Source organism: Teleopsis dalmanni, chromosome 2 (assembly GCF_002237135.1).
Source record: "Teleopsis dalmanni isolate 2A chromosome 2, ASM223713v2, whole genome shotgun sequence".
In the NCBI taxonomy this organism is placed as follows: domain Eukaryota; kingdom Metazoa; phylum Arthropoda; class Insecta; order Diptera; family Diopsidae; genus Teleopsis; species Teleopsis dalmanni.
In genome coordinates, this window is record NC_051847.1 from 204,464,107 (window position 1) to 204,471,418 (window position 7,312).

Consider the following 7,312-nt stretch of genomic DNA (forward strand, 5'->3'; position numbering starts at 1 on the left):
AAATAACTGCCACTTTGGTATGTGTTAGATACAAAAATGATCAAGTATGCATAACTCATTTGTCGTTAGATAGTATTAGGTATAAAAATATAATAAATAGAAGAACTTATGCATGTTTTGTGGTTCAAAATTTTTTAAAAAAATATGCCCATTACAGGTATGTAATGCTTTGCTCCTTTAGTAAAAGAGTATAATATTCCTAAAAACTTATCAAATCAGTATTATTTTCAATAGTCCCCATTTAATTCCTTCTTTTGGATAAGGATTGTACTATACTTAAGTCTTGACAAACTAGTAAATTCAGAATCTTTTTATACTTAAGCATAAAAAGATATTTATGTTGACTTACACATTTTTATTTTTTTAACACTTAATAAAATTTCCTTTGATATCCTGTACAACGTTCAAAATTTTCATCGATTTCACTGTTATGTCTCCAATCTTAAAAAACATATATTCAGATTGAAAATATACAATCCCCTTAGAATACATCAAAATTTTGTTTTTGAGATATCAAAAGCCACAGTGTGAGAATTGAACCCACTAAAACCATATCTGGGGAGTGGAAAGTACATCAAATGTTCTGATTTCTATATTATTATATTCAAGTACCTATTAAACTAAATTACAATGCCGACAATTGAATATGAGAAAATAGAAAAACTACATATATACAACAATTTGTGCTGCAACCATATATATTATCTGAACTTATAAACATCAATCTGTCTCTTATGTTACCCCCACTAGAATCGGCTTAGAATATTATCATGGTAAGGCATGCCTGTCATCAGAGACGTTAAAAATCCATTATCTGGAACCACCCAACACTGTTTGGAGTAAAAATGGTAGTGATTGGACTCACGAGGGCCAGGGCTAACAGCTTCTACTGTTCTTATAAAAGAGGCAGGCACTTTTAATGAGAGTATAATGGTAGGTATGGTTGAAGTCCAAAGTTAAGCGGATAGAATGGAGTATTCATTTTTATTATTCTATGAGAAGTTGCAATTTCTAACTGAATGTTCAACCCAAAGAATAGCAGAGGAAACTATATCCAAGCGTATGGCTTTAATTATATCGACGAAATTCCTTGGAAATCCAATGAGGACGTTTATACTGATACGTGTATATGGTCAAATGGAATCCATGGTTGATTGGGTGGTTAAAGTGGTAATTACAAGAGAGAGAGAGAGAGCTTTTTTGCATTGTTCTGCTATGACATTCTCGTTACCAATTGACTGTTCGATTTTTTGTTGAGACAACATTGTTAAATCCAATCTCTCGGGTTTAGAACCATTCAGAGGTTCTTATTATTAAATAATAAAATTAATTGCTATTAGCTACTTAAGATTATTACAGCTGTTTAGACTTAGTTACTTATTTACTGCTGTGGAGTATAGGACGTCGGACTGCCTAATAAAAATATGAAACCAAAATCATGAAATCATTAAAATCTAAATTGTTCCATAAAACAAGTAAGAGAAGAATAACCGGTAAAAGACACTAGACTATATCCATAAAACAATATTTTCAATAATAGAATAGAATGCCAATTTTAGTAATTTATAATACTAACCTCACTCAATGTTAAACGTTTTCATATTTATCTCAAATTAATTTGCATATTAAGTGAAAAGATATTTTTTATTTTAAATTATTTTATAAATTCATTTTTTATTATCCGCAGTCAGCCTGACGCCGGCCGGGTTTTAAAGCGATTTGCAGCGACAATTCAAAACAACAAATTGAATGACTTGCCAATGAGCTCATTAACAGTTATCAAAACTGGGTCAGGCAGTGCAAGTTTAATGGCAATCAATACAATAAATTTTTTTATATATCGATAATCAATAAATCCAATTAAATAATTAAAATTGTTATTCACTTGATTGTATTCATAAATTAACTTTCCATATACGAGAAAAATTTCTTTCTGATTTTGTTTTACCGTAAAAAGCTGCGTAATTATTATAAACGATGAAATAGAAATTATCTATTTATTTTATTTATATAATTATCAAATTAATAATAACTTAATTAAGTAAATTAATTAAATACTTTCAATGGAAGGAAGTCGAATTCAAGTGAAAGGAAAACATGCCCGCAATTAATTGCACATAAAACATCGAAGCACTGTTTGTTTTGTATGGGAAAATAGCAGAGAACCTTTCGATAGATAAGTTTTTACCATTAAAAATGACTTAATTAAACTCGTTACATTATTGCATGGGATTTCTGCGAAATTTTCAAAGTTACTTTAGTAATTTTATTGCAATTTACTAAAACAAAAAAAAAATAATACAGAATCATAAAAATCTTTTCTGTTCCAATTACTTTTCCTCGCTGTTAGCATTAGCATTGGCCTCAGTGGAGAAATTGTTTGAAAAGGAAAATCACAATGGAAACATAAAGCATTTTTAAGACCCACAGACCAACATGGAAAGTGGGTTAAGCAGCACTCAAGATCAAGCACAACACGACGGCATACTCGACACGGCATTCGACAAAAGCAAAACTGTTTTATCGTTTCTCAAACTGTTAAACACTCTCGCCAAACAAATTGATTAAAATGTTTAAAAACTTAACAGAGAAAAAAAATATTTTAGCTTTAATTGACGCAATTATATCTCAAGCCAAAGCAAATTATATGACATAAAACCTTTACACGGTGGCTTAAATAAATACAAATCAATATTAGAGCGACAGCGACGACGATTAAAAAAACAAAAACAAATAAATCTGACAAAACAAAATAACTGAAGTAACAGATACCTCAAATACCTCAAATACCTCAGATATGCCAAAAATGACAGTTGCGACAGTTGCGACAGATAGGACAGTTGGGACAGATGTGTGAGATATATTAGCTTTGAGAGATATAACACATACTCGCGGAAAACATTCACCTTGGCCATGAATTACTGAAATAATTTTTACGCAATTAAATTATCGCAAAAATGGACTAAAAACTGGTACCGGTAACAGCTTCCAAGTTTTTACAATCCAACAAACGCTTACTCATATACTCATGTAATACCGGTCATGAGGCGTTCAATCTTTTATGGAAGCTAGTCTAAATTAATTACTGGCAATAAACCGACAGACACGATTACGGAAACATGTTGCAGTTGCACAAAAGTGAGTTGCGAGATAACTTGGAAACGAGATACTCATAACATGTTCGAAACTGTAGGCCTAGGCCACAATTAACAGAAGGTAACTGACAAAATCGCAATAAAACACGAGGAATGTGCCTGGAGTGCATATGTCGCATTGTATACGATGATTTAGTTGTCGGGTAGGAAAGTATGGCAAACTTGTCATGGAATTATAATGATTTATAATTCAATAATAAAAATAAGTAAATAAAAAATAAAAATTAAAAAACAATAAATTATGACAAAAACAGATACTAAAATAGTAGCTATTTGTTAGGGAAGACTACTGCAACTACAACTCTGTGTTTTATAATCTAAACATTTAAAAACAGTTATTGAAAACATACCAACTTCCATTAATTTTCCCGTTTCAAACAAGATAGGAAGTTAATAAAAATTTGATAGACTTATCCAATCATAGACTTATCCAAATTTGATATAACGCATCATAATTATTAGTTCAGTGAAAAATGTATCGAGTGGATTTTGGTTTAAGTGACTTTAACTATGAAGAAAGACATCTTACATATTTCCATTGAATTCAAGTCATCAGACAATCTAAAGTTCTTTTTTCCAATCGTAAGAACTGTGAAGAAACACATCTTACATATTTCCATTGAATTCACTTCATCTGAATATTTAAAGTCCTTTTTTCTAATCGTTTGAACTATGAAGAAACACATCTTACATATATCCATTGAATTCACTTCATCAGACAATCTAAAGTCCTTTTTTCCAATCGCAATAAATGTGAAGAAATATATCTTATATATCTCCATTGAATTCAATTCATCAGATAATTTAAAGTCCTATTTTCCAATCGTAAGAACTGTGAAGTAACATATCTTACATATTTCCATTGAATTCACTTCATCAGAATATTTATAGGTTTTGTTTCAATCGTATGAAAAAGGGAAATCTTGAAGCCTAAAGTGAACACGTGGTACACTAATGACTTCCAAAAGTGAAGAAGGAGTTGATACAATAGTCTTTGTCGCTAATATCAGAATCTTCTTAGTGCTGGTTGCATAGAACACTATCTTTAAAGCCAATGCTGACACAACTGCGGTCTACGCTTGAGTCAATCGTACCAAAGGAAAGATATATCTGTATATACATAGATAGTTAATATTGTGGTTTGTTTATTTAATTAAAAACGTCTCTATACTTTACTAATCAATACTTTATTATCTACTAATTGAAAAACACTAGAAAGTTAACGATACTCAAATTGACAGTCAAATAAAATTACCATGTTACTTAGTTTAATTGTAGAAGATTATAACATTAATTTCATCGAAACTTTTTCGAGATGTGTAACGGAATATTAGAACACATAGTAACTACTGGCAAGCAAAAATATATCAGTATTTTATTAAATGCTATATTGTACTCAAAACGATGATAATAAATCTGTGGGTATTCCTACTAAAACCAGACCCTTGAATTGGAGCCGTATTGTGTGTAAAAGTAGTTGAATCACAACAGGATCTTTGTTGGAAAATAGGATGATTTCTTTCTCTACGCGATCATTAGTCCGGATATCCCACAACTAAAAAAATTGGTTTGTCATTTCAATTACGATGAGACACCCACCTTAATAATATAAATGTCTAAAAATAAGAACCATCTATGAACTTACTTACTAACTCAGTTGGTCATAACAGATGACCAACTCAGTTGATCATAACAGATACCGCACCCAGTAGCTACTGCAGCCAGTCCAACTTGCTGTCACAAGTTGGCAGTAACCACATCGTTGTTCATTTGGTCCTTCTACTAAAGATGCGGAGGTCCTCAAATTCAATTCGCACCGGCGGATAACGAATCAATGCCTTCATATCGTTGCTCATGCTTCCACCAAAGAGGCCTAGATCCTCAAGCTCATTTTGCACTGACGGGTAGCGTATCAAACTTTCTAGTTGGATCATTTTCTTCAACTACATTTATAAACCCAAACTAACTACAGAAAAGTTCTTAAAGAAAACATGGTAAAAGGGTTGAGCGTACTTATACGAAAATTTATTTATTTTCAAAGTATTTCATAAAGTAGGCGATATTTGGTTTCAACTAAAATTATATATCTTGTTTGGCATTTAAAAATAATTTGAGTTACAGTCAACCTCAAAATTAAAGGAAAAAAAAATTTAATATTGATTTCCAAAATTTTTGTGTATTATAAATTTGTGAAGATGACGCGTTCTAAAAACTTAAAGGACGCAGCCAGTAGTGATATGTCTGTGCGTTATATGTTGAAGGATTTTAAAAAGGAAATCAGAAGGCGATTTAACGAAGAAAATGAGCTAGTACGCGAGTTAAAGAGGGAAATTAGAAACTATCGCGATGCTCATCAAAAAAGCTTGAAGATCTGGCATCAGGAACTGAAAAAGAAAAATACACCAATTGCTGCACCTTCACCCTCACTTTCACCTAGTTCTAACGAAGTTGATTTAAAGGAAAGGATCAGTGTGTATTCGGTGTTCAGTGATAATACAGGTCAAGCTTCTTTGGATGATGCATCCAGTTTGGACTCAGAATCGGTAAACATTCAGAAGAAAGTGAATTTGAAGAAGCCGAAGGATAAGTTGAAAGCAGCTCCTCGTAAAAGAGGAAGACCTAGGAAAAAACCGGTACCCTTCTGGAAGAAAAAATCCTAAACATGCATATCATGTGCTATTCACCTCATGATCCTCCATAATAATGGTCAAAACTGGGTAAGTATAACATGTTAAGTTTTTAATTTTACTTTAAATCTATTATAATTCATATATTTTTTTGAAGATTATAACTAAAAAGGAAATCTATCGACCTATTGTTGATGACTATTTTCTATAAACTTCATTTTAATACAAAATCGAAGGCATTGTGGTAATTATTCATAATTTTTATTCGTATAATTTTAAAGATATAATTTACAAAAATATTGTATAACGTACAGACTATTTTGTGGAGGATGTATTCCATCTTTGACATGAGGTGTAAATTAGGAATAGGAGAATTTAGGGAATGATGTTAATTATTTGTGGTTCCGATGTAAATATCATATCCTGAAGTGTATTATGTATGCCTACAACTCTTTCGTGACAGAAGTTGTTATTGGACTGAAAATTACTTAATGAATTCTATTCCTAATAGAAATACGATTACTTATTATATCAAGCTTAAGATTTCTAAGTTTTCTTAGAAATTATATACCAATAGAAGATCGGAGCATGATGGTAATTATTTATAATGTTGATTTGTATAATTCTTCAGATAAATTTTATATAACGTTATGTAGGTATCATATGTAGGGACTCATTTCTTCTCTGACATGGCATGTAGAATTGGAAGAGGAGGAGAATTTGTGAGGTAATGATAACTATTCATGGTTCCGATATAAGGAGTATAACCGCAACTAGGTATTATATAAGCCTAAGAGTTCCAAGTGGGAAAATAAATTTGAATTGGACGGGAAATAATATAATATATTATATTCCTAGTTAAAACCACTAATAGAACCGCTATGTAAGTTATATATTAAATAATTTTTTTTAATTGCTTATTCTAACAAAGCTAATGTAATTTAAAATTAAAGGTATCTAATAACGCAAGTTGACTGGATAACTGATGCCATGACGACGAAGAAAAACGGCCGTTATCTTTGCACATAGTTAGGGGACCCAGGAGGGTTCTTACGCAATTGTACTTGCGTCTAATGTTTGATTGTTAAAAACATTAATTTTTTTCTTATTAAACCAAAATTTTTGTTATAATTTTATTTTTTTAATAACTTTTATAAAGACATTTCTAAATTAATTGTATTTGTACAAAAGTGAGACATTTATTTTTACAATAAATGTAAAATTTTCCTGTTAAATTAAAAGTTCTTGAACTTTTTTGCTTACTCTCGATTCACAAGAGATGGGAGTTCGAGTAATATTATAAAAGCGTAGTGCGAAGAGAAAAGGAAGGTAGAGAGGCAGTGTATAAATATTAATCTTAATTAATCTGAATTAATCTTTTTATGGAACTTATAGTTTGTGCTGAGATAAATATCTCATGTCCATTTGTAATTTAAGGGTCTCTCTCTTAATTTTTACGCCACCTTTAAAAAGAAGATGCCTTATGTTAAGGTCTTGAAATCTGGCTATATTGACCTATATTAGAAATGA

The 7,312-nt window shown here is 30.9% G+C and overlaps 1 long non-coding RNA gene across 1 annotated transcript; it reads left to right on the forward strand.

The window, feature by feature from the left end:
- Positions 1 to 5,294: 5,294 nt before the first annotated feature.
- LOC119681968 lies at positions 5,295 to 6,910 on the forward strand. Its single transcript, XR_005252544.1, has 5 exons — positions 5,295 to 5,872; positions 5,940 to 6,026; positions 6,097 to 6,376; positions 6,439 to 6,665; positions 6,736 to 6,910. It is a non-coding gene; the product is annotated as an uncharacterized LOC119681968 (long non-coding RNA).
- The last annotated feature ends 402 nt before the right edge of the window (positions 6,911 to 7,312 follow it).